Genomic DNA, 24,279 nt, shown 5'->3' on the forward strand with positions numbered 1-24,279 from the left:
CCGGGAGTCCGCTGGTCAGCCACTTCCCCTAGTGGCTACTGCAGCGAATTGTCTGGCCACTTCCTCGTGGCCCCAGTATCCTCCTTGCCCTTGCCTCAGGACTGCAGCCTGCAAACCCCAGCAGCCAGCCAGGAGCTATCTGTCGCTCCCCCAGTCCCTGCTAGCGGCACTGCTCTGTCCAGGGTGCTGGCAGTTCTCTCAGCCTTCCAGAGACACAGTTCTTCCTTCCTGGGGACCCAGCAGAGAACTGCCTTCCTCTACCCTGCAGCTCCCTTTTTATATGGGCCTGCTTGGCTCCTCCCTTCAGCCCTTCTCTGATTGGCTGCCTCCTGCACAGTGTCCCTAGGGCTCTATTAACCCCTTAGAGCCCAGTGTGGGGTAGGCACCCCATCACCTCCCCCCTACTTTTCTTAGTTCCTGGAGGAGCTGTGGTCACCCTCCCCCACAGAACTACACACAGTCTGTGGCCTGCAATGATACACAAAATAAGATCTCCCAAAGACAGTGCAGAAAATTGCCACATCACAGTTAGAGCTAGAGCTTCGTGAAAATCAGAATTTCACATCCCATGGGAAATTCCGATCTTTCAACCTTTTGTCCTGAAAAATCAAAATATTGACATTTTCCAGGAAAAATAAATGTTTCAACATTCCCAGATCAAAATGATTCATCTCTGTTTGTTGAACTGAATCGCGGGGATTCATTTGGAGTCAGTTCAATATTGAACATCAGCTGCCAATGGTGCCAGGGTGCACAGTGGAAGTTGTAGTTTAGGGATCTTATTTTGACCCCATTCAGCTGGATGGGCAATAGATTAGGAACAGAGAAGTCCCTTAGTTGATTTTTGATGCCATTTGGTATGTGTACGGGGGGGTGGAGGGGAGAGGTAATGAAAAAATTAAAAATAAAACAAAACCATTTTTGTTTCAATGTTTTTTCCATCAAAAATAGAAAATTCCTGTGACAAATTTCAGATAAAATTGTCTCATTCGAATTCCCATAGAAATAACATTAGATTTTTCATCTCTAGGCTGCTTTATCCCCGGTGAGCACTAGGCCTGTAGACAGCCGAGATGTAATGCATGGCAGATTATTGCTGCAGATCCTAAGGGCCAAGTCAATGTTTCCCAAATTCAGTGTTGCCAGCTCTAACGATTTTAGCATGGGCCTCATGGCATTTTTGTCATTCTTCATAAAGCTCTAGCTCCCCGAGTCAGCTCATTAGGTGTGAATCTCAGCTCTCATTAAAAATAGATAGGGATTCCAGTTTCCAGTCAGCTCTATCCTGCAGGAAATTCTGAAAATTCACACCACAAAAATTAATCCCAAAACGTAACCAAAACAATTGAAACTAAAATTTCCTGTGGAACAGGAATTCCGAAATTTTGTTCAGAAAAAGTCAAAATGACATTTTGTTCTGATTCTTTCATATTGTTTCCGAAGCTCCCAAGGCGTCCTGGCATCAGGAATGTGGGCCTGCGGCTGAGTCTGCCTCTGGGCAATCTAACAAGTGCAGCTGGCCTGTAGTAGGCTGCCTGATTGATTGCTGGGAAGAGTCCGCAGACTGGCTCTTAAACCCAGCAGCAGCTGTTCAGTGCATTCACCCACAGCTGTGATAGCTCCTACCCCTGCTTGTTCCTAGCCTTAATCCTGCCTTCCTTTGCTCCAGGTAACCTGGCCCTGACCCTTGCTCTGGTGTTTGGCCTCTGCCTATGACCCTGGGCTCCTGTTTCTAATGCCTCTGTCCTCTCTAACCACTGGGCCTGGTCACAGCCACCATGTGCCCCAGCAGCCTGCAAGGCAAGAGCCTGGGAGCTGGAATTCCTAGGGCTTCCAGGCTACTGAGGATCTGGGAATGTGGAAGGCCTGGGGTCTCCTGTAATGGAGCAGCCAGCCAGGTGGGCTGCCCCAGAGGTGGGGAGCCAGGCAGGCTGCTGAGAAGCAGGGAGTCCGAAGCAGGGAACAATTTTCTGATGAAAATTTCTCATGGAAGAAGTTGGTTTTGCGGAAAGTGACTGTTTGGTCTGAATGTCATCCCAGTGGGAAATCCCCACCAGCTCCAGTCTCCAGCCTTCACAGTTGCAGAGAAAACCTTCTACTGCGGCCTGTGCGTGCCCTAAAGGCTCAGAAACCAGCAGGCCTAGAGAGAGATTCCCATGTCGCCTGTTCAAACAAATCTCATGGTTTTTCAGCCAGTCTCATGATTTTTCTTTTCAAAGGTCTGATGCGAGAGTCTTGAGTGACTGGGGTTCGTGAAGCTGCAAATATTTGGCAGCTGAGCTTCCATTTCGGAAAACGAGAACACTCCTGCCCCTCTCCCATCCCCTGCGCCATATACTGTGCATTCATACATTACCCTTACCCCTTCTGCCCTAGCCCTTTGGACATGCTCCTCGCTTTAGTAAATGATCCTGTAATTCTTCATGCCCTGACCCCCTCTCCTGCTTCCTCACACACTTTGATGAAATAGTCACAAAGATTGGTATGCTCGGAATTAGCACCCATTGAAATGCATGGGGCAGTTCCTCCCTTAGTTACTGTTTCAGGCTCTCTGCAGACCCAAGCAGATGTCCCCGCACTGGGTAAACTTGGGTCACATTGTCTAGGTTTTCGGCACAGTTGGAACAGCAGGAAGCTGTTTATTTAAATACAAACTGAGACTCTGCAGAACAATTATGAGGGTTCTCTGCACCTCCAGCCTCCAAGATCCCTAGGTGGGTGTGATATACCAGGGTACAATCTAGACTAATGAGTAGCTGTGTCACCCCTGCCCTGAAACTCTCGGTGCCTCTTCTAATGCCTTGCTGAAGTAGCTCCCACCTGGGCTGCTCACAAACAGCCTTCCAGCATGCAAGCCATGCCCTGAGTGTCAACTTTTTCTGTCTTTCAATAAGAACCGGTTCGCTCTTGCACAGCATGTCTTATCCGCAGATCTCCCCGCACTTCCCAAAAGGGATCAGTGTTGTCATCCCAATTTACAGGAAAAAAAAAAACAACGCATCAAGAAGGGAAGAAAGTTCTGCAACTGCAGCCTACCAGCCACACTCGGGTTACACTCTGGCTCTCACCAGCCTTAGTTATACTGCAGAGTGACCCCAACACACTCCCCGATTTCTTCCCAGAAATGAATCATAGAATCATAGAATATCAGAGTTGGAAGGGACCTCTGGACGTCATCTAGTCCAACCCCCTGCCCAGAGCAGGACCAATCCCCAACTAAATCATCCCAGCCAGGGCTTTGTCAAGCCTGACCTTAAAAACTTCTAATGAAGGGGATTCTACCACTCCCTAGGTAACGCATTCCAGTGTTTCACCACCCTCCTAGTGAAAAAGTTTTTCCTAATATCCAACCTAAATCTCCCCCACTGCAACTTGAGACCATTACTCCTTGTCCTGTCATCTGCTATCACTAAGAATAGTGTAGATCCATCCTCTTTGGATCCACCTTTCAGGTAGTTAAAAGCAGCTATCAAATCCCCCCTCATTCTTCTCTTCCGTAGACTAAACAATCCCAGTTCCCCCAGCCTCTCCTCATAAGTCATGTGTTACAGACCCCTAATCATTTTTGTTGCCCTTCGTTGGACTCCCTCCAATTTCTCCACATCCTTCTTGTAGTGTGGGGCCCAAAACTGGACACAGTACTCCAGATGAGGCCTCACCAATGTTGAATAGAGGGGAACAATCACGTCCCTCGATCTGCTGGCAATGCCCCTACTTATACAGCCCAAAATGCCATTGGCCTTCTTGGCAACAGCAAGCCAATGGATGTCCTGTACTACCCAGCCCTCTCCTGGAAAGTGCAAAATATTTTAAGTCTATTATTCCTTAAAGGGAATAATATGCTGGTTTATCATTTGAAATAGGTATTCAGACACTTCAATTTAAACATAATTCAATCAGATAAAACAGTAAAACAAGTTTATTAACTACAAAGAGGTGGATTTTAAGTGAGTACAAGTAATGAGCTAGCATCCAGAGTAGTAGGGAGTCTGACCATACCTCTATTACTCTAGGGCAACCTGGCCAAAGTGGAGGGGGTACTGCAGCTATAAGGCACAAGGGCTGGCACCCCGAATGCACTGCTGCAAAACTCTCCTGCCAAATAAGCCACACAAAGCAGAATAAACCAGGAAACTGAGCACAGACTCATGCATCGGTCTCACCAACGCTCACAACCCAGGGTAGCACAGGATGAAAAACGGAAAATGAGTAAAAGAACAGTCCAACTATTTGTTGCAAGTCACAACACAAGAACACTATCATCTGATCTGTACATTGATACTTACATTGAATTCACAAAATCAATAAAAACTGATGTCATCAGGATATGCCAAATAAGAAGAACAAAAGATCTCGTTGCACAATAGAAAAGCAGAGAGCAAGTATTCCTAGGAATATCATTCAACAACAGAGTAAGGACTGGAGGTGTTGATTCATTTGTCAGGAAAGAAACAGTTCAAGGATAGTCAGCTGCAACATCATATCATCCTGAACAGCAGTTCTTATGCTTCAGATAAAACAAAGGAGAATGATTAAAATTATTCAGGTGTATGCTCCCATGCAACAAGCAGAAGACGAAGAAATAGAACATTTCTATGAAGAGCTGGAGGAGGCAATGCAGAGCCAACTACACAATCATCCAAGGGGACTTTACTGCAATAGTAGGTGAAAAGGAGAGTGAGAATGAAAAGTACGTGGGAAAATTTGGTAAAGGTATAAGAAATGATCACAGAGCACGTCTGGTTGCATTTGCAGAGGAAGACCATCTCCACATAATGAACACGATATTTTAGAAAGAACAACGTCAGCAGTGGACATAGGAAAGTCCGGATGGAGTCACACTGAATCAGGTTGATTATGTATTGATGGATGCCAGAAGAATCTTCAATGATGTAGCGACAATAGGAAAATGAATCATTTGCACAGCCTCAGACCATCATATGTTGCGCTCAAAACTATGTGTTGACGATGCCTACAAAGACTGAGCCAAGAGAAGCCAGAAACTGAAGCAAAAGTGGCACTTTTTGCACAGGAACTGAGTGAAATGCACCTCGAATATAAAGTCAACAAGGACGTTGATGAGGATTATGAAGAGTTTATCTTGCAGATAATCTCAGCAGCTAAGAAGGCAAAGGCATTGAAAATGCTGGGACGCAAGCAGAGGATCAGCAAGGAAACTGAATCTAATGGCAAGGAGGGCATGCATGAAATTAGAAGGAAAAAAGGGTGAAGACTACAGAACACTGTGCAAAGAAATTTGTGTGAAGATCAAAGAAGACTACGAAGACTTTAGAAAGAAGAAATTGAGAGAGGTGGCCAAAAAGAACGAGAGTCTGAAGAAGGTAGAAAGAGATGTTAGGCTGAAACAGATTATTGCGAAAATGGTGAAAGGACATTGGAAAGGAGCAAGATGAACGAAATATGTACAAAATTCTACGATCTCTACTCCTTGCATGTCAATGTCCAGTGTACACCATCGAGGCAGCAGGTTATAGAAGAAGTTCCAGACATTATGTGGGAAGAAATCGAATATGCAGCTCATAACATAAAGAGAGGGAAGAGCCCGAGAGTAGACGATATTTGGCTAGAATATCTCAAAACAGGGAAAGATACTCTCTCCAAAGCATTGGCGCAACAGTTCACCATCTACATCAATAGCAAGTGTGTTCCAGATGCACGGAAGAAATCGAAAACAATACTATTAATGAAGAAAGGGGATCTTAAAGAATTGAGCAACTACCGTCTAATTACACTCCTCTCACAAGTGTATACGGTTTTCACCCGCGTCATATTCAATCGGATTAAGAAGGATCTTGAAATGCAAGAAAGCAGAGAACAAGCTGGTTTCCACTCAGGGTATTAGACAATTGATCACATCCACTCAATTCAGCAGCAATCAAAAAATGCAAGGAATACAAAGTATCGTTGTGTATTGCATTCGTCGACTACAAAAAGGCATTAGACTAGGTGGAGATTAATGCTGTACTCAATGTGCTCAACAAAACTGGGATTGACCCAAGGTACGTCAACATGCTGGAAGAAATTAACCGCAAACTGCTCACAGAGATAACATTATTCTATGCCCCCTGCATTATTACTATACGTAGAGGACTCAGACAAGGCAACACAATTTCTCCGAAGCTGTTTGCAGCAGTCCTGGAGTTGCTGTTCAAGAAATTGAACTGGGAAGAAGGAATCCAAATTGATGGAGAACAGTTAACACATCTTTTTCTTCACTGACTGTGTAATATTGGCAAAGGACACAGTAGAACTGGAGAACAAATTGCAGCAACTGCAAACACTTTCGCATGATATCGGGTTGGAAGTGAACACGTCAAAGACTAAGTGGATGTGGAAGGAGCATTGTGCAGAAGGAATCATCACTGTAAATGGGAAAATAATCAAGGAGGTCGACAAATATATTTACCTGGGTCAGCAGCTGAACAGCGACAATCTATTTGAAAGGGAATGCAGTAGGAGGAAAAAGGCAGGGTGGGCAAGTTTCAGTAAAATAAAGACTTCTCTAACGGATGATGAACTGCCCATGAAGAAAGGAAAGAACTGTTTAACTCCACTGTTCTGCCAGCAATGTTATATGGAGCGGAAAGCTGGTCAACAACGAAAGCTGAGGAAGAAAAATTCGCTGTCACCCAGAGACCAATGGAAAGGAGAATGTGATGTTTCACTCCATATTCTTTATGAAAATATGCTTATGATATGAATATGACATAACTGAGATGTACTTTATGCAAGATAGGTCTTGTAAGAGATCATTGGAAAGGTTCTAATTTACTGAATGTGATTTATCCAATTTGTATGCCTGTATCATTTCTGTATCTGAAGTTAGGAATATTGACTATGTATCTGTATTTCAGCTATGCTACTTTGGGTGACACCCACTGCTAACACTTCAGGTACAACAATGGAAAAGCCAGACAGACCGGATGGCCCATCAACAAGGACAATGGACTGTGAAAAAGCTTGGCCTTCCTGGGCATGCTCCATACTGCCACTGACTCATGGATGCCGTGATACTACAGAGTCAGGTGGTCTTGCCACCTGATACTAAACATTACCTGGGACTTCTTGTAACTTTCCACCGTAAGGGAAAGTGGGAGTCAAGTTTGGGAAACAAAGGATTCCCACCTTACGTAAATCCTATTTAAGGGTGGGGAGTAAGGCAAACGGGACTTCTCCTCTCCATGGACTGTCTGCCCAAGAACAAAGACTGCAGGGAGGGCAAGGGGGGAGTCCAGACTGAAACAGGGGTCCAGTCTGAAAAGGAATATAACTGGAACTCTGAACCACAGAAACTTTGCAACTTGCCTAAAATAACATTTAGGGTGAGAATTTACATTTTGTAACCTGTTTCTTAAGTATATTGAGTTTAGCTGGTGTATTTTGCTTTATTTGGTCAGTAATCTGCTTTGCACTGTTATCTCTTATATTCACTTAAAATTCACCTTTTGTAGTTCATAAATGTATTGCTTGTTTGTCATATAACCCAGTTTATGTAATTTCTAACTGGGGGGGGGGGGGAGAAGTTGTGCATATCTCCCTCCACATTGAGGGAGGGGGCGAATTTCATAAAACCTTTGGGGTTTTTGTATCCCTTAAAGGGAGTGGGCACCAGGGTGTTGAGGCAAGCCCCTAAGGCTGAATCCTTCCAGAGCGGATCTCTGTCTCTCTGTGCAGCTGGGTGTGGCCCTGCCTGTGTGCTTGGCTGGAAGAGGTTTGTGAGCCTAACCCAGCAAGGCCAAGTAAAGGGGATCCAGGCTGACTGAATAGGCTGACTCAGTGGCACCCCAGCACATCAGGTGACACCCCAAAAAGCCCAAACCCATGACAGCGAATGTGTAATGCTCAGTGATCACATACCGAACGAGGAGATCAGAAGGCATACAGAGGTGACCGATGTAGTGCAGGCGACATACAATGCAAAGTGGAGACGGGTGGGTCATGTAGTCCGCAGGCAAGGCAATAGGTGGACAACCCGCATCAGTGACTGGATCCCCAGAGACCACATGCGACCGCTGGGAAGACTAAAAATGTGTGGGGCCGATCCCATGACAAAACTCTTTGGCCAGAAATGTGAAGAACGTGCTCGCAACAAAACAGAATGGTGTAGTGTTGACTTTCATTCGTGGAGGGATGGAAGAGGACAAGCCGGACAAAGGTGAGGTGACTAGTAATGAGGTATAAAAGTCAGAAATGGTTACACGAAAAATAAAGAAATTGCTGACTAATGCCTAACTTAACAAACTATTTCAGAGTGAGCAAAGCGTCTCACCACATGTTTTCAGCAGTGTTATCAAACTCTCAGGTCAGGAATCCTCCACCAGAGTCCAACACTTGTTTCCTTTTTCTCTTCAGGTACAGTGAATGTATTAGCCAGAGAAAGGGGGAGACAGGGTTCCTTGGCGGTGTTTGTCCATCCTTGTTATAGTTTCAGTCCCCCTCCTGTTCCAGCTGAGCACTAGGAGACAGTCTAAGCAGAAGGATGGTCCTGGCTGCCTTTTTCACTTGTTTGATCTTACTTTGTTTTCCCTTCCTGTTTGATTACTCTGTTTACTGCTTAAATGCAATTAAGCAGAACACACAGTCCTTTGTTTTGCCTACTTCTGCTTGAGCAGGGCTGTGGGGTTTTGAAAACAGGTTAATAATATCATACGGGTGTGACGTTCCCCTCTGGTGTTATCTGGACTGGTGATCTGCTAGGTCACTCCAATCCTTCACTCTGGAGCCAGCCTTACTCCGTTCTACTGTGAGAACCCCCACTCCTGGGCTGTTCATGCACAGCCTCTGGCATGTAAGCTGCTCCTTGGATTGTGCAACTGAATGACACTAGCCAATATCTCCGGTCCAGACACAACCCTTGGAACCTTCATCCTGTAGTGTCCAGTTATGCTCGCTGGATGCTGCAAGCTTACATGAGTTCGTCAATTTAACAAAGAAATTGATATGTACCAGGCTTGTTATCCCAAGGGGAGTCTCTGACACACCTCAAACCAAACTCACTGCTTTAGGTAGAATAAACAAACAGATTTATTAACTAGAAAGAGAGATTTTAAGTGATTGTAAGTCAAAGCACAACGAGTCAGATTTGGTTAGATGAAATAAAAGCAAAACACATTCTAAGCTGATCTTAACACTTTCAGTGCCCTTACAAACTTACATGCTTCTCAGCCATGCTCTTCATCCAGGCTCTCCCCTTTGATCAGCACTTCAGTCGCTTGGTGTGTTGTCTGTAGATGTAAGTGGAAGAAAGAGAGAGAGCATGGCAAATGTCTCTCCCTTTTATCATGTTCTTTCTTCCCTTTTGGCTTTGCCCCCCCCCCCCACTTCAGAGTCAGGTGAGCATTACCTCATCGCAGTTCCAAACTGCCCAAAGGAAGGGGGTGACTTCCTCGAGAGTCTAATAGATTCTTTTGTTGCTGCCTAGGCCAGTGTCCTTTGTTCCTGTGAGGATGGGCTGAGTTTATCCCATACTGCCTCTCAGCTCTTGGAGAGTTTTTGCCTGGGCTTATTTTAAGCCATGAGGATAAATTTTCAGCCTCATAACTATATACATCAAATTATAACCTATAACCTTACTATAACATTACTGTAACAACAATGCTCAGTGCATCATGAGCCCTCTGAAGACACCCGACATGACAAACTTTGCATTGGATACCACACAATCATTTTACGAGGATGAACATGGGGGCGCTGGGTGTTCCCCCAAGGTACAGAGTGTCACAACAGGGGAATCTTATAACTTCATATACAGTGTTGCCACACATATTTTATCAGGACGATGCTGACTAGCAAATTATGAGTTTTCAAATTGTTCAAGACATGCCATGTACAAAATTGTTACAGTACCATGTAGAGTGTGAACACAAGGGTATATTCTGTCACAGTGGGGCACTGATGCACCCCACGCATTGAGAAACACTGAACTAAGGGATGTTGGTGAGTAGCTGGAGGACTAAAGCAGAAAGGGTATTGTGCTGCAAAGAGGAGGCTGTGCGATCCAGTGGGGAGTGGGAAACAGGAGAGCTGGGTTATTCCCAGCTCTGCTGGAGACACAGGAAAGTTTCTTCCCTTCTTCGTGCATCTTTTTTTTTCTAGTAAATTGAGATAACAATGTTGATCCCTTTTGGAAAGCACAAGGAGATCTGTGGATAAAAAATGCTCTGCAAGAGTGAACCATTCTTGAGAGACAGGAAAAAAATTAAATGAATTGTTCTGACCCCTTGATTGTTTTTAGTGGCTGGAGTTATTTCTGAATTCCAAGGGCTGAGGTGCTGTTTCAATGAAATAACAAAGTTCCTGATTTAATCTGCTTCTTTATTATATGGGGGGAGGGATAGCTCAGTGGTTTGAGCATTGGCCTGCTAAACCCAAGGTTGTGAGTTCAATCCTTGAGGGGGCCATTTGGGATCTGGGGCAAAAATTGGGGATTGGTCCTGCTTTGAGCAGGGGGTTGGACTAGATGACCTCCTGAGGTCCCTTCCAACCCTGATATTCTATGATTCTATAGCGGTGAAAGATCTAGAGAGCTCCGACGTCCTTTGTGGCTTCATTGGGACAATTCATCTCTACCGCCTGAACCAATATTCAGCAGCAGCATGCAAATAGTCAGTTGATAAGTTGATAAGGCCAGGCCTGCCACGTGCTCGTGTGTAAACATGGAGTTCCCTGGCTGGACTGGGGCGTGAAGATGAAAGACGAACTAGATTTGACTTGGTCTAGGTGTTCACTTGAAACCTTCTCCCCAACCCCCACGTGTACAGATAATGCTTGTGTTTGCTTTTAAAAGGTCACTTTCACTATTGGTGCTTTATTTAAGGCAGAGGGGTTGGTGCCTCAGAGGAATAGCTCTGTCTCTCCGTCTGAAGAAGTTTCTGATACTGAAATCTGCATCTGAAAACCTCAGACATTGGAACCACGGACCAGGTGAGTCCTGACCCTCTCTTCAGTGTGTTACATTGTGAGTTAATGTGGAAATTGTATATATATGTTAACTTGGCAAATAGTAGCTTTAGAAAGCCCAAGACCTTGTTGGTTTCTCTATATCTGTAAAATGAGGCTAATGCTATTGAGCTGCTTTGTAAAGTGCCTTGAGATGTACTCATGAACAGAACTAGGCATTATTATTACACAGCATCAGCCCGTCTGGCTGCCCAGCACCAGAGTACACATGAGCCTCAATGGACTTATCCTCAGAGCACCCAGTGAAGTAGGAACAGTTATCACCCCTATTTTACAGGTGGGGAGTTGAGCCCAGAGAGAGCACATCACCTGCCCGAGGAGTCAGTGACTGGGAGGGAATTGAACCCAGCTCTCCTGAATCAGAGCCTTAACCACAAGCCCCACTCCGCCTGCCTTTAGTACTGGGTAGCTGTGCTGCAGGGCCCCTCGGCTGGGCTCGTGATGGTGTGGCCATGCAGTGTTCAGGCAGATCCCATGGCATGAGTCAGTTCTGCAAAGCAAGGAGAGAGACTCCTAGAAAAAAGTGTGAGCTGGGACTTGGGTTCTGATCCTCTCGCTTCCCTTCTCTGGACCTGATCCCAGCGCTGACTGAAGCCATTCCATCGTGAGGCATTCCATTGACTTCAAGTCAGGCCCTCTCTGCCTCAGTTTCCCCACCTGCAAAATGGGTATAATGAGACCTGTCTACCCTACAGGGGTGATGCGAGGCTCAGTTAGGGTGACAAGATAGCAAGTGTGAAAAATCAGGACGGGGGTGGGGGTAATAGGTGCCTATATAAGAAAAAGTCCCGATTTTATAGGGACAGTCCTGATTTTTGGGGCATCTGGTCACCCTAGTTAGCAGAGGGAGTGCAGGGGGAGGGCTTACTCTGTGCACATGACGCTACTTGGATTCCTCCCAGTGCCCCGTACAGCACCATGGTCCCCGGTGCTCCCCTCCCAGCCCGGATCACCCCATAAGCCTGTCACTGAGCCATCTCTGAAGAAGGAAACTGCTCTAAGGATGTCACAGCAAGGCATCCCCACTCCAGCAAACTCCCATTGAACTCAAGGGCTGCAGGGTCTCAAACTTTCCTCTGGGGTGTTAGTGTTATAGGCAGGTTATGCAGAGAGTCAGCGCAGCCCTGGGATCAGGAAGATTTGGGGTAGAGCCCTCCCACCCTCCAGCCTGGCTATTAACCAGCTGATCTACTGTTTTCCCTGCTGCAAAGTCAACAATGAAACAACGCTCTCCTGCTGCTCCTCATCCAAGTGACCAGGGTCCACCCTTGCAGTAAGTGGCTTTTTTTCCTTTCCCTTCCTGGAAATAATTCTCCCAAACCCTAAGGCAGCCTCCTGCCAACCAGAACTCACCCTGAATTAGCTGCAACCATTTTCTTCTGTCCATGTTCCAGGGCCAAGGTTTTCAAAGATGGGTGCCAAGGGTGTTGTTATTAATTACTGTGATAGCGCCTAGGTGCCCCAGTTCTGGACCAGGACCCCATGGTGTTAGGCATTGTATATTATCTATTAGGTGTATTACGGTAGTGCCTAGGTGCTCCCACTCAAGCCAGTTCTACAACCTAGCCCCTATTCGTAATTTTCAAACTTATAAAGATCTTCCGCTACTGATTCAGGGATGTGAAATAGTTCTTAGATGTACCTCTTACTAAAAGCATCAGTTCTACTTTATATATAGACAGGTGTGTGTCTGTGTCTTTGTGCGATTGTGTGTAGGGGGAGGTTTTGCATGTTTGTGTATGACTGAGTTTGTGTTTCTCTCTGGCTGCATGTGATTCTGTGGCTGGTTGTCTATGGTTGTATGTGTGGCTGTGTGTGTTTCTGTGTTGTGTATGATGGGGGGGCTGTATGTGTTCAGTTGTGTGTGACTGATTGTGTGTCTGTGTGCTTGTGTGTGTGTGTGGTGGTGCTTGTACGTAATGTCACTCCCCCAGTGGCTTTCCCAGGACTGGGGATCTCCGCACTGAGGGGACTGAGGGCTCTGCCATCCTGGCCACATAAATGGTAACAGATGGAAACTCCTCACCCTGCTATGCAGATGGGAGCGGGGGTGCTGCTGCGCTAAAGCTCGCCATCCATGACCTGCTGGAAACGTGGGAGGACACGCATGTCAGCCAGAGCCCCCAGAGTAACCAGACCTACCAGAGCCTGCCCCGCAGCTGCAAGCAAATTAAAGCCACCCAGATTGGGGCTAGAGGTGAGTGCAGAGGGGGCGTCCCTGGATCTTCAGAAGCTGCTTTGCTTCCGCTGGGTGCCTGCTCCAGACCAATGTAAAGACTAGAGCTGGGTAAAGTCGGTTCAGATGCACCCGGGCATCTCTGGGCTGGCAGCGGGGACACCTGCCCATCCGTGGCCACTGTGGGCAATCGCATTACCAGGGCTGGCTCATTCTGAATACATCCAGGGGCTGATTCCAGCAGGGCTGGGACTGACGATGAGCAGGGGCCCTTTGACTGGTGCAAACTAGGGGGAGCGCTGTGTGCTAAGCATAAGCATAAGCTTTCGTGAGCTACAGCATCCGATGAAGTGAGCTGTAGCTCACGAAAGCTTATGCTCACATAAATTTGGTTAGTCTCTAAGGTGCCACAAGAACTCCTTTTCTTTTTGAGAATACAGACTAACACGGCTGTTACTCTGAAACAAAATTCTCTGTCACTTCACCACTCTAGGACATCCCACCTCTACCTAGTTCCTAGGGCTCAAGGCGTAACCCAGTTAATTTAGGCACCCCCTACCCTTTTCCAGTTCTTAGGGCTCCAGGCAAAGAGCACCTAACTTTACCCCTCTGTGGGCTCTGGGATCTACTCCTCCGGGTAAACACACTTTCCTTGTGAACTCCAAGCAAACACCCATACCCCGTGGACTCAAGAATTAATCTTTTGTGGGTTTACTGGGTCCTTTACCAGTGAAAGAGCCTTACACAGTAATGTCCTACTTAACCTCTATTCACTAACAATCACCAAAACAGACTGCACATGGTACACATACTGTGCTCACCACTCCCAATGAGACAGATGAACTTTTCCCTGCTGGCCAGTCAGGATCAGGTCATCTGGGGGCCTACAGTTTCTTCAGGGTGTCATTGGCAGAGTGTTGAGGTCTGGCCGCTCTGATCTTGGGGCTGTGTCCTGGAGTTGGTTCCCAAAGAACTTCCTTTTGGACCCCAGTTTATATAGTGAAACCTGAATCTGACTTAGCTGTACCTTAACCAATCATTTTACTAAAATTTGATTAATCAATCCTAACATATTGTAACAATTCTCTAACCTAATCATCCCACCACCTTACTTAATTTACACCTAGCAAAATTAATTATGTAACAGACAGAAACAATCAAAGAACCTGACAGAGATCATACAGAAAAACAATAGAGAAGTGTATAAAGATAAAACAATAAAGAAATGAGGATTTCACAACCACAACACTTGATAAGTGATTCCTTGCCAGACAGGATGCTATCAAACTAAGTTTTCTTTAACCATCATAAGATCTATTTCTTTACCTGGTGATAGTCGGTGCCATTAACAGCCCGATATTAAGTTGTTTTAATATAATTTAGATGGAATGTGAGGATGTGACTTCCTGCTTCTTAGCTCATGGCTGCTGCTCTCTTAATATGTCTGCAAACAAAGGCCTTACAATGTGATTACTAGAAAAGGCTTTATCCTTACATTCCCTGCTGCTGGAGCGACATGAGACCTCAGCTCTCTGCCAGTGCCCTGCTGCTTAGGCCTCCGCCATGCACAGGAGCTGCCGGCGGAGAAAACCTTGTCGGGGATCCTGCTGCCTCGTGTCTGGCTGGTCTCCCCCAGCAGAGAATTTCAGAGACACAAGTGGCACAGAGGCGCCCAACTCCCATTGCCCAGCATATGCCTCTGAAAATCTCCACCCTCCTCCACGGACCCTGGCGTAAGTCTCAGCTGAAGGAACGGCGTGCAGGACTCCGACAGGGAGGTCAGAGGGTGCAAGCCCTGCTCTTGGGGCTGAACTAGGGTTGCCAATTTTGGTTGGATGTATTCCTGGAAGTTTTATCATGTGACTTAGTCTTTAATTCCTGGAGACTCCAGGTCAATCCCGCAGGGTTGGCAACCCAAGGCTGAGCCCCTCCAGCGCCAGGTGACGTCCAGTCCAGGGCGGGTGCTCAGCCCCTTTGACAGTCTGAGGGTAGCCAGTGCGCGGTAGATTCTTTGCCTGGCTCAGTTCCACCCATCGTGCAGCCCCCAGATCGAGTCACCGCAGGCTTAGGCCCAAAAGAGGGACACAGTGTGGGGAGACACACAGCACGGGGCTCAAAACAAGGTCTGGGGCTTTTCCTTAGCACAAATTGTCCCTGGCCTGTTTCTCAGTTACACTTAGGCCTGGTCTGCGCATGGCGCCTGTCCTGGTGTCACTGTGTTGGGTCGGGGGATGGGTTTTTCTTGACATATTGATACTAGTCCAGCCTCAGTGTGAACACAATTATGCTGGGGGAAAGCGTAATTCCTTAGACAGGGACAGCGTATTCCACTTTCCATATGGGAATGGCTATCCCAGTATAAAGCCCCTTTAAATCAGTATAAATGGTGTCCACACTAAGGAGTTGTAGCGCTGTAACTACACCGGTATCATGAAAGTGCTACAGCTTGTGCGTGGAAAGGCTCAGGCCTTGTCACGCTCTGGGAGTCCCTGTAATTTGTACTCACTCTCCGCTGCCAAGGGGACTATAGTGCCCCTGGGAATCGGGCCCGTCTGCTCCCAGATGCAGGGGCGTGTCCTGCTCCAGTGACTACGGGTTTGCGTCCTGCTGCAGTGCACTAGAAGCTCCTCACCTGGGCGTGTTTCCCATTTAATGTCTGGCTCCGAGAGGGCCTTTCCCTGGCTCTGGCTGACCAGGTGCTCCCCGCTTCCCACCCCTGCAGACGGGATTTACGCCCTGCGCACCGAGAATGGCGAGACCTACCAGACCTTCTGCGACATGACCACCAAGGGGGGTGGCTGGACCCTGGTGGCCAGCGTGCATGAGAACAATGTCTATGGCAAGTGCACAGCAGGAGATCGCTGGTCCAGCCAGCAGGGGAGCAGCATTAACTACCCAGAGGGAGAGGGCAACTGGGCCAATTACTACACCTTTGGCTCCGCAGCGGGCTCCACCAGTGACGACTACAAGGTGGGGTTCCCTTCTCCATGGCCAATAGCTACCTGCTGGGGAGAGACGGTGTGTTAGAATGTGGTTGAATGCACATGGGGAGGTGGGGGACACCGGCATGGGGGTTAGATGGGAGGGATGGTCCAGTGGTCAAGGTGCTAGCGAAGGGCTTGGCAGCCCTGGGCTCCATTCCCTGCCCTGCCACAGGCCCCCTGTGTGACCTAGCGCAAGTCACCTAGTCTCTGTGCCTCAGTTCTCCCCCGTACAATGGTGATCGTGCTTCTCTGCCTTGCGGGGTGAGTGTCAGGATACATATACCACAGGTGGTGAGGTGCCCAGATGCCCCAGTGATGGGGGGCAGAGGGAGTGGGTAAGTACCAGGGATGTGGCTGAGAGGTTTCAGCTGGGTCCTTGCTTTTCAGAACCCTGGTTATTACGATCTGCAATCCCAGGACCTGTCCGTGTGGCATGTAACCAACAAGACGCCCCTGAAAGAATGGAAGAACAGGTCCATCCTGAGGTACCACACCGAGACTGGCTTCCTGTCCTGAGAGGGGGGGAACCTCCTCAGACTCTACCAGGTGATGGCGCTGAGCTGGGGGCTTTGGAGGGGCATGTGCAGGAGGGGCTAGGTGGCTCTGCTGGCCCCAGTGTAGATGGAGGAGCTTGGTTGGGCAAATTCTCAACATGCTAAAAGCGCTCCATGCTGGGGGGTCAGGGGCTGATAATGGGACAAGGACCTCTCAACATTGCTGGTATTTACATCCCAAACCAACCACCGCCTTGGCACCGATGTGCTGACAGACTCAGCAGAGAGGCTGAATGGCCCATGAAGACCAACCCCACCTCACACCCTGGAGATGGGGGGCCAGTGGACACAGGTGCTTTGGTGCTAGGCCAAGCCCTTGACTCACCCTTGAGCCCCGGCTTTGGGGTTCAGGCATCTTAGCAGGGGCATCTCCGCAGGGCTGGGGGTGCAGGGGCAACAATGCTGGACACATGCTGATTCTCACCTATTATCATTTACTGCCCGCATTGTGCCAGCTCCTAGCGGACCCCCCGCAGACCAGGGCCCCACAGTGCTAGGTGTAGCACGGACCCAGAGCAGAACAACAGTCCCTGCCCAAAACAGTCTGTGATAAATCCACCCCAAGGGGCACCTTGACATGTCATATTCTTGGCCCACTGGTGGAGTCACTGCTGTGCCCTAGGGCTGGCCTGTGTGAGCAGAGGCACTGACTGAACAAATCACCCAGTAAGTTTTAATCAATGCTTCCTTGTCTGTGCTGGAGCTGCCCTGCCACAGGGACAGAAACTAACACTGGATGCTCGCTGCGTTTGTGTCTCCCAGAAATACCCAGTGAAATATGGCGCTGGTGTCTGAAAGACCAACAATGGCCACGCCGTGCCCGTCATCTACGACTATGGCGATGCCCAGCAAACTGCCAGCTATTACTCTCCAAATGGCCGAAGTAAGTCTGGTAGTGGGTGTGCGGGTTCTGCCTCTCCACCTGCACAGACCAGCCCTGTCCTTCCAGTCCGAATTACCTTTGTTTTAGAGAAAGGGCAAACGATTAAATGAGAGAGAGGATATGGAAAATCTCCAGGAGAGCGCGCAGTGTGTTTTCTCCATTTAACATGCTACATGGCAACTGAACACAAAAGGGTCTGTGATACCTGGTGAGGGTGTGGCCAGAAGAGGAGACTGAGGAGAGAGGTGATCTGGAGTTTCCAATCTCTGGGAAAGGAGCCAAGGAGAAAAGGCAGGAGGGGCCTTATGCCCTAAAGCTGGCCCTGAAAGGAGGCAGCAGCAAGGGTTGAGGAGATGCTGCGAGAAGGACCTTCCCTTCCCCCATGACAGACAGACCAGGGATAAAGACGCAGCCTGGGGAGACCCAGACCAGGGCAAGCCCTGAGTGTCAGCAGGGTGACAGAAAGAGCTGCTCCACAGTCCAGACTGCAGAAATCTCCAGCTGGAGAATGAGGCAGTGGCTGCACTGGCAGCTCATGCCAGGAGGGGTGTTTTGAGATCGTAGCACTACCCAGAGCTCCTGGGAACTGAAAGGTGCAGTGCACTAAAGACACACGCAGAACAGTGACAGAGCTATGGTCAGCCCAGCTGTGACGGGACAACTGCCCAGCTCCTGTGTGGGACTGGAATTAGAACATAACAATGGCTATACTGGGTCAGACCAATGTTCCATCTAGCCCAGAATCCTGTCTTCAGACAGAGGCCAATGCCATGTGCCTCAGAAGGAATGAACAGAACAGGTTATCACCAGTGATCCATTCCCTGTCACCCATTCCCAGCTTCTGGCAAACAGAGGCTAGGGATACCATCCCATAGAGTCATAGACGATTAGGGTTGGAAGAGACCTCAGGAGGTCATCTAGTCCAACCCCCTGCTCAAAACAGGACCAACACCAACTAAATTATCCCAGCCAGGGCTTTGTCAAGGGAGGCCTTAAAAACCTCTAAGGATGGAGATTCTACCACCTCCCTAGGTAACCCATTCCAGTGCTTCATCACCCTCCTAGTGAAATAGTTTTTCCTAATATCCAATCTAGACCTTCCCCACTGCAACTTGAGACCATTACTTCTTGTTCTATCATCTGCCACCATTGAGAACAGCCAAGCTCCATCCTCTTTGGAACCCACTTTAGGTAGTTGAAGGCTGCTATCAAATCCCCCCTCACTCTTCTCTTCTGCAGACTAAATAAGCCCAGTTCCCTCAGCCTCTCCTCATAAGTCATGTTCCCCAGCCCACAAATTGTTTTCGTTGCCCTCCGCAGGACTCTCTATTTGTCCACATCCTTTCTGTAGTGGGGGCCCCAAAACTAGACGCAATTCTCCAGATGTGGCTTCACCAGTGCTGAATAGAGGGGAATAATCACTTCCCTTGATCTGCTGGCAATGCTCCTACTAAGGGAGCCCAATATGCCGTTAGCCTTCTTGGCAACAAGGGCACACTGTTGACTTGTATCCAGCTTCTCGTCCACTCTAATCCCCGGGTCCTTTTCTGCAGAACTGTTGCTTAGGCAGTCGGTCCCCAACCTGTGGTCGTGCATGGAATTCTTCCTTGTCCTTGTCCTTGTTGAACCGCCTCAGATTTCTTTTGGCTCAATCCTCCGATTTGTCTAGGTCACTCTGGACCCTATCCCTACTCTCCAGCATATCTACCTCTCCCCTCATCTTAGTGTCATCTGCAAACTTGCTGAGGGTGCAATCCATCTCATCATCCAGATCATTAATGGAGATGTTGAACAAAACCAGCCCCACGACCGACCCCTAGGGCACTCCGCTTGATACTAGCTGCCAACTAGGACATTGAGCCATTGATCACTACCCGTTGATCCCGATGATCTAGCCAGCTTTCTATCCTCCTTACAGTCCATTCATCCAATCCATACTTTTTTAACTTGTTGGCAAGAATATTGTGGGAGACCATAACAAAAGCTTTGCTAAAGTCAAGGTATATCACGTCCACTGCTTTCCTCATATGCACAGAGCCAGTTATCTCATCACAGAAGGCAATCAGGTTGGTCAGGCATGATTTGCCCTTGGTGAATCCATGTTGACTGTTGCTGATCACCTTCCTCTCCTCCAAGTGCTTCAAAATGGATTCCTTGAGGACCTTCTCCATGATATTTCCATGTCCATCCTGGCGAATAGCCATTGATGGATCTATCCTCCATGAACTTATCTAGCTCTTTTTTTAACCCTGTTATGATCTTGGCCTTCACATCCTCTGGCAAAGGGTTCCAAAGGTTGACTCTGCACTGTGTGAAGAAATACTTCCTTTTGTTTGTTTTAAACCTGTTGCCTATTAATTTCATTTGGTGACCTCTAGCTCTTGTGTTATGAGGAGTAAATAATACTTCCTTATTTCCTTTCTCCACACCAGTCATGATTTTATAGACCTCTATCATATCCCCCCTGAGTCGTCTCTTTTCCAAGCTGAAAAGTCCCAGTCTTATTAATCTCTCACACGGAAGTTGTTCCATACCCCTAATCATTTTTGTTGCCCTTTTCTGAACCTTTTCCAATTCCAGAATATATTTTTTGAGATGGGGCAATCACATCTGCACACAGTATTCAAGATGTGGGCATACTATGGATTTATATAGAGGCAATATATTTTCTGTCTTATTATTTATCCCCTTCCCAATGATTCCCAACATTCTGTTCACTTTTTTGACTGCCGCTGCACATTGTGTGTGGATGTTTTCAGAGAACTATCCACAATGACTCCAAGATCTCTTTCTTGAGTCGTAACAGCTAATTTAAACTCCATCGTTTTATATGTATAATTGAGATTGTTTTCCAATGTGCATTACTTTGCATTTATGAACACTGAATTTCATCTGCCATTTTGTTGCCCAGTCACCCAGTTTTGTGAGGTCCCTTTGTAACTCTTCACAGTCTGCTTTGGACTTAAGTATCTTGAATAGTTTTGTATCATCTGTAAATTTTGCCACCTCACTGTTTTACCCCTTTGTCGAGATCATTTATGAATATGTTGAACAACACTGGTCCTAGTACAGACTCCTGGGGGATGCCACTAGTTACCTCTGTTTACAATTTACCAGTCTGAAAACTGACCATTTATTCCTACCCTTTGTTTCCTATCTTTTAACTAATTACTGAGCCATGAGAGGACCTTCCCTCTTATCCCAAGACTTTGCTTAAGAGCCTTTGGTGAGAGAACTTGTCAAAGGCTTTCTGGAAATCTAAGTACACTATATCCACTGGATTCCCCTTGTCCACATGCTTGTTAACCCCTTCAAAGAATTCTAGTAGATCAGAGAGGCATGATTTCCTTTTACAAAAACCATGTTGACTCTTCCCAACAAATTGTGTTCATCTATGATAATTCCATTCTTTACTATAGTTGTAACCAATTTGCCTGGTACTGAAATTAGGCTTACCAGCCTGTAACTTCCAGGATCACCTATGGAGTCTTTTTTAAAAAAAATATGGCGTCATATCAGCTATCCTCCAGTCATCTCATACAGAGGCTGATTTAAGTGATAGGTTACATACCACAGTTAGTAGTTCTGCAATTTCACATGTGAGTTCCTTCAGAACTCTTGGGTGATACCATCTGGTCCTAGTGACTTCTTACTGTTTAATTTATCAATTTGTTCCAAAACCTCCCTAATGACACACAAATCTGGGACAGTTCCTCAGATTTGTCACCTAAAAAGAGTGGTTCAGATTTGAGAATCTCCCTCATATCCTCAGCTGTGAAGACCGATGCAAAGAAATCATTTAGTTTCTCTGCAGTGGCCTAGTCAGGAGTTCCAGATTCTTAATCATTCCCAGTTTACACACAGGGACTTAACGAAGGGGCTTGGCTAAGATTAGAGCTAAGTCATTTCTCTCCACCTGTCCATGGCAAACAATGGTTCTGACCTCCCCTTTTCTGTCACCAGCTGAATTCGTTCCCCGCTACATCCAGTTCTGCGTATTTAATTCTGAGAAGGCGGCCATGGCTCTGTGTGCTGGGGTGAAAGTCACCGGCTGTAACACTGAGCATGTGAGTATCTGACCAGAGTGGGGTTAGGGTTGGAGCAGAGACAAGCTGGAGTGGAGCGAATACAGCGGAGTTGCATCTTACGCGGGGGTTACATTCTAAAGTCAGTGTGTAAGGCGAAAATCACGTATAGTCACGAGAGACAGAAGAATGAAAGAATAAAAAAGGAGAAAGACGACTTCAGCGTCATTATGTGCAAACCGGAGTGCCTCAGGATGGCCAGGAGCATTGTCTACGATCAGCAACAATTTAAAGTTAAGTCCTTTCTCTTCGAGGTACCGCTTGACCTCCGGAATGAAACGCTTGTGGAACCAATCCAGAAATAATGCTGCCGTCACACAAGCCTTTTTATTTGATTGCCAGAACACAGGCAGGAGATTTTTGTTCTTGCCTTTTAGGGCAAGGGGATTTGCAGCCCTGTAGAGCAAGCCCTGCTTTATTAAATGTCCAGCCGCATTGCCACAAAACAACACAGTCATATGGTCTTTAGCTGCTTTTAAGTCAGGGGCTTGTCTTTCTGATTTCGAAGTGTAAGTGCGGTTGGGCATTTTTTTCCAGAAGAGCCCAGTCTCGTCAGCATTAAAAACTTGTTCCGGAAGATAGCCCTTTTCTTCTATGATTTTCTTTAATTGTTCAGGGTAGGCTTTTGCTCCCTCTTCATTGCAGATGCAGCTTCACCAGTAGTCTGCACGTTTTTGAGGTTGAAGCGGTTCCTAAAATTGTTAAGTCAACCTTGGCTGGCTTTGGATTCCTTCTCATCAGAAGGCTGTCCCTCTTCAAGGGGGGGTTTGAACAGCGCGTAGAGGCTAAGAGCCTTTTCTCGCAACATGTTGCCTTTGATAAGCACACATTTATGGTTCATGTCTTCCAGCCATAAGTTTAATGCCTTTTCAGTCTTCACTAACGTCTTATCACGCACCTGGCTCGTCACCTTAGCAGTTATTGGAGCACTTGATGCCACGGCTTGATGAATTTCTCTCTCGAATCTTGATGGCATGGATGCTAGATTCATTGAGTTCATATTTACACGCCATGTTGGAAACCAACATACTGTCTCTCAATAACTCTAACACAGCCAGTTTTTCCTCCAGCGTTGGAATAGATCGCTGTTTCTTCGGCTGAGCACCAGAAGAAGTAGTTAGCTTGTGTTTAGGGGCCATGTTGTACGAAAAATACGTATCTTTAAACACTAGAATCACACTCAGCGCGGCGAGATGCTCACTGGATTGGTGGGCAGCAATCAATCCAGTGGGGGTCGATTTATCGCATCTAGTCTAGATGCGATAAATCGACCCCCGAGCGCTCTCCCGTCGACTCCTGTACAGTACTCCACCACTGCAAGTTATTTTTCTTTTTCTTTCATGTATAGTTGAATTCGTGTAAATTAAATGCGCGTATGATGCGACTCCACTGTAATCTGAAAAAAACAACCACAGTTTTTTTGTGTCAACCCAAAATGGATAAAAACCCAAAATAGTTGTGGTGGGTCAAACAAAATGTTTTGTTTGACTCAAAACAACCTGGTATTTTTTATTTTTGTTTCTTTTTGTGTGTATTTCCCCCCATTTTTAAAATGAATAAAATAGCTAAATATTCAAACCAAATATCCTCTCTCTCTCACACACACACTCACACTCACTCACTTGGAAGTATTTGCTAAATTGAACCTTACTTCAGAAATAGTTTTTGGGGGGAGGGATAGCTCAGTGGTTTGAGCACTGGCCTGCTAAACCCAGGGTTGTGAGTTCAATCCTTGAGGGGGCCTTTTAGGGATCTGGGGCAAAAATTGGGGATTGGTCCTGCTTTGAGCAGGGGGTTGGACTAGATGACCTCCTTAGAACATCAGGTTTGGAAGGGACCTATGATTCTATGTGGACAGACTATTCGCCGACTGGCCATTGCAGGGTTTCTTGCGGTTTCCTCTGAAGCAGCTGGCACTGGCCTGGAGACAGGAGAGTGGCTAGATGGGCCCCAGCTCTGCTCCGGTCTGGCAATTCCTCTGTTCTCTCCCCAGCACTGCGTAGGTGGAGGAGGGTTCTTCCCAGAAGGAAACCCGGTTCAGTGCGGTGATTTCGCTTCCTTTGATTGGAATAGCTATGGAACCCATCAGCACTGGAGCATATCCAAGGAGATGATTGAATCCGCAGTGCTGCTGTTCTACCGCTGAGTCCGGAAAGGCTGACGTGCCCCAGTGAACGACACTGCTTTGCTCCAGCCAGAGCTATTCCCTGGCTTTGAACGCGGACATCTGCCATGCAAATAAAGAATCTGAAGTGGGCTGGGGTGTCGGTGTGATTTGCTCCCCTTGCGACCCAGAGAGAGTTGCAGGGCTCTCAGCACCAGTCAGAATGAGGCACTTCTGTCATTATTTGTAATTATTTACTGTTAGCAATAATCGGAGCACTGGGTTATTATTATGCCTCCCGCCTGTGTGGCAGAGTCCTCGTAACCCCACCAAGGCTGGACCCAGGATTCCTGGGGGGTTCGACCCCCAGCCTTGTCGTGATCACTTAGGGCAGGGGTGAGGGTGTCCCCACCCTAGGGTGCTCTCTCCGCACCGGCCGCTTCCCTGCTGCTTATAGTTCAAAGCAAATACAATTCATTAAACAGCTACCAACACAAAAAGAAGGACCGGAAA

General features: G+C 47.2%; 1 pseudogene across 1 annotated transcript; it reads left to right on the top strand.

The window, feature by feature from the left end:
* The first annotated feature begins 5,204 nt into the window (after positions 1 to 5,204).
* LOC311512408 (intelectin-like protein) lies at positions 5,205 to 23,888 on the top strand (annotated as a pseudogene). Its single transcript, XR_014714634.1, has 8 exons — positions 5,205 to 5,342; positions 12,192 to 12,253; positions 13,019 to 13,177; positions 15,879 to 16,126; positions 16,528 to 16,686; positions 17,457 to 17,577; positions 21,541 to 21,644; positions 23,656 to 23,888. The product of XR_014714634.1 is annotated as an intelectin-like protein (transcript).
* The last annotated feature ends 391 nt before the right edge of the window (positions 23,889 to 24,279 follow it).

The sequence above is a fragment of the Lepidochelys olivacea genome (genome assembly GCF_965140295.1).
Source record: "Lepidochelys olivacea isolate rLepOli2 genome assembly, chromosome: 24".
Classification (NCBI taxonomy): Eukaryota; Metazoa; Chordata; order Testudines; family Cheloniidae; genus Lepidochelys; species Lepidochelys olivacea.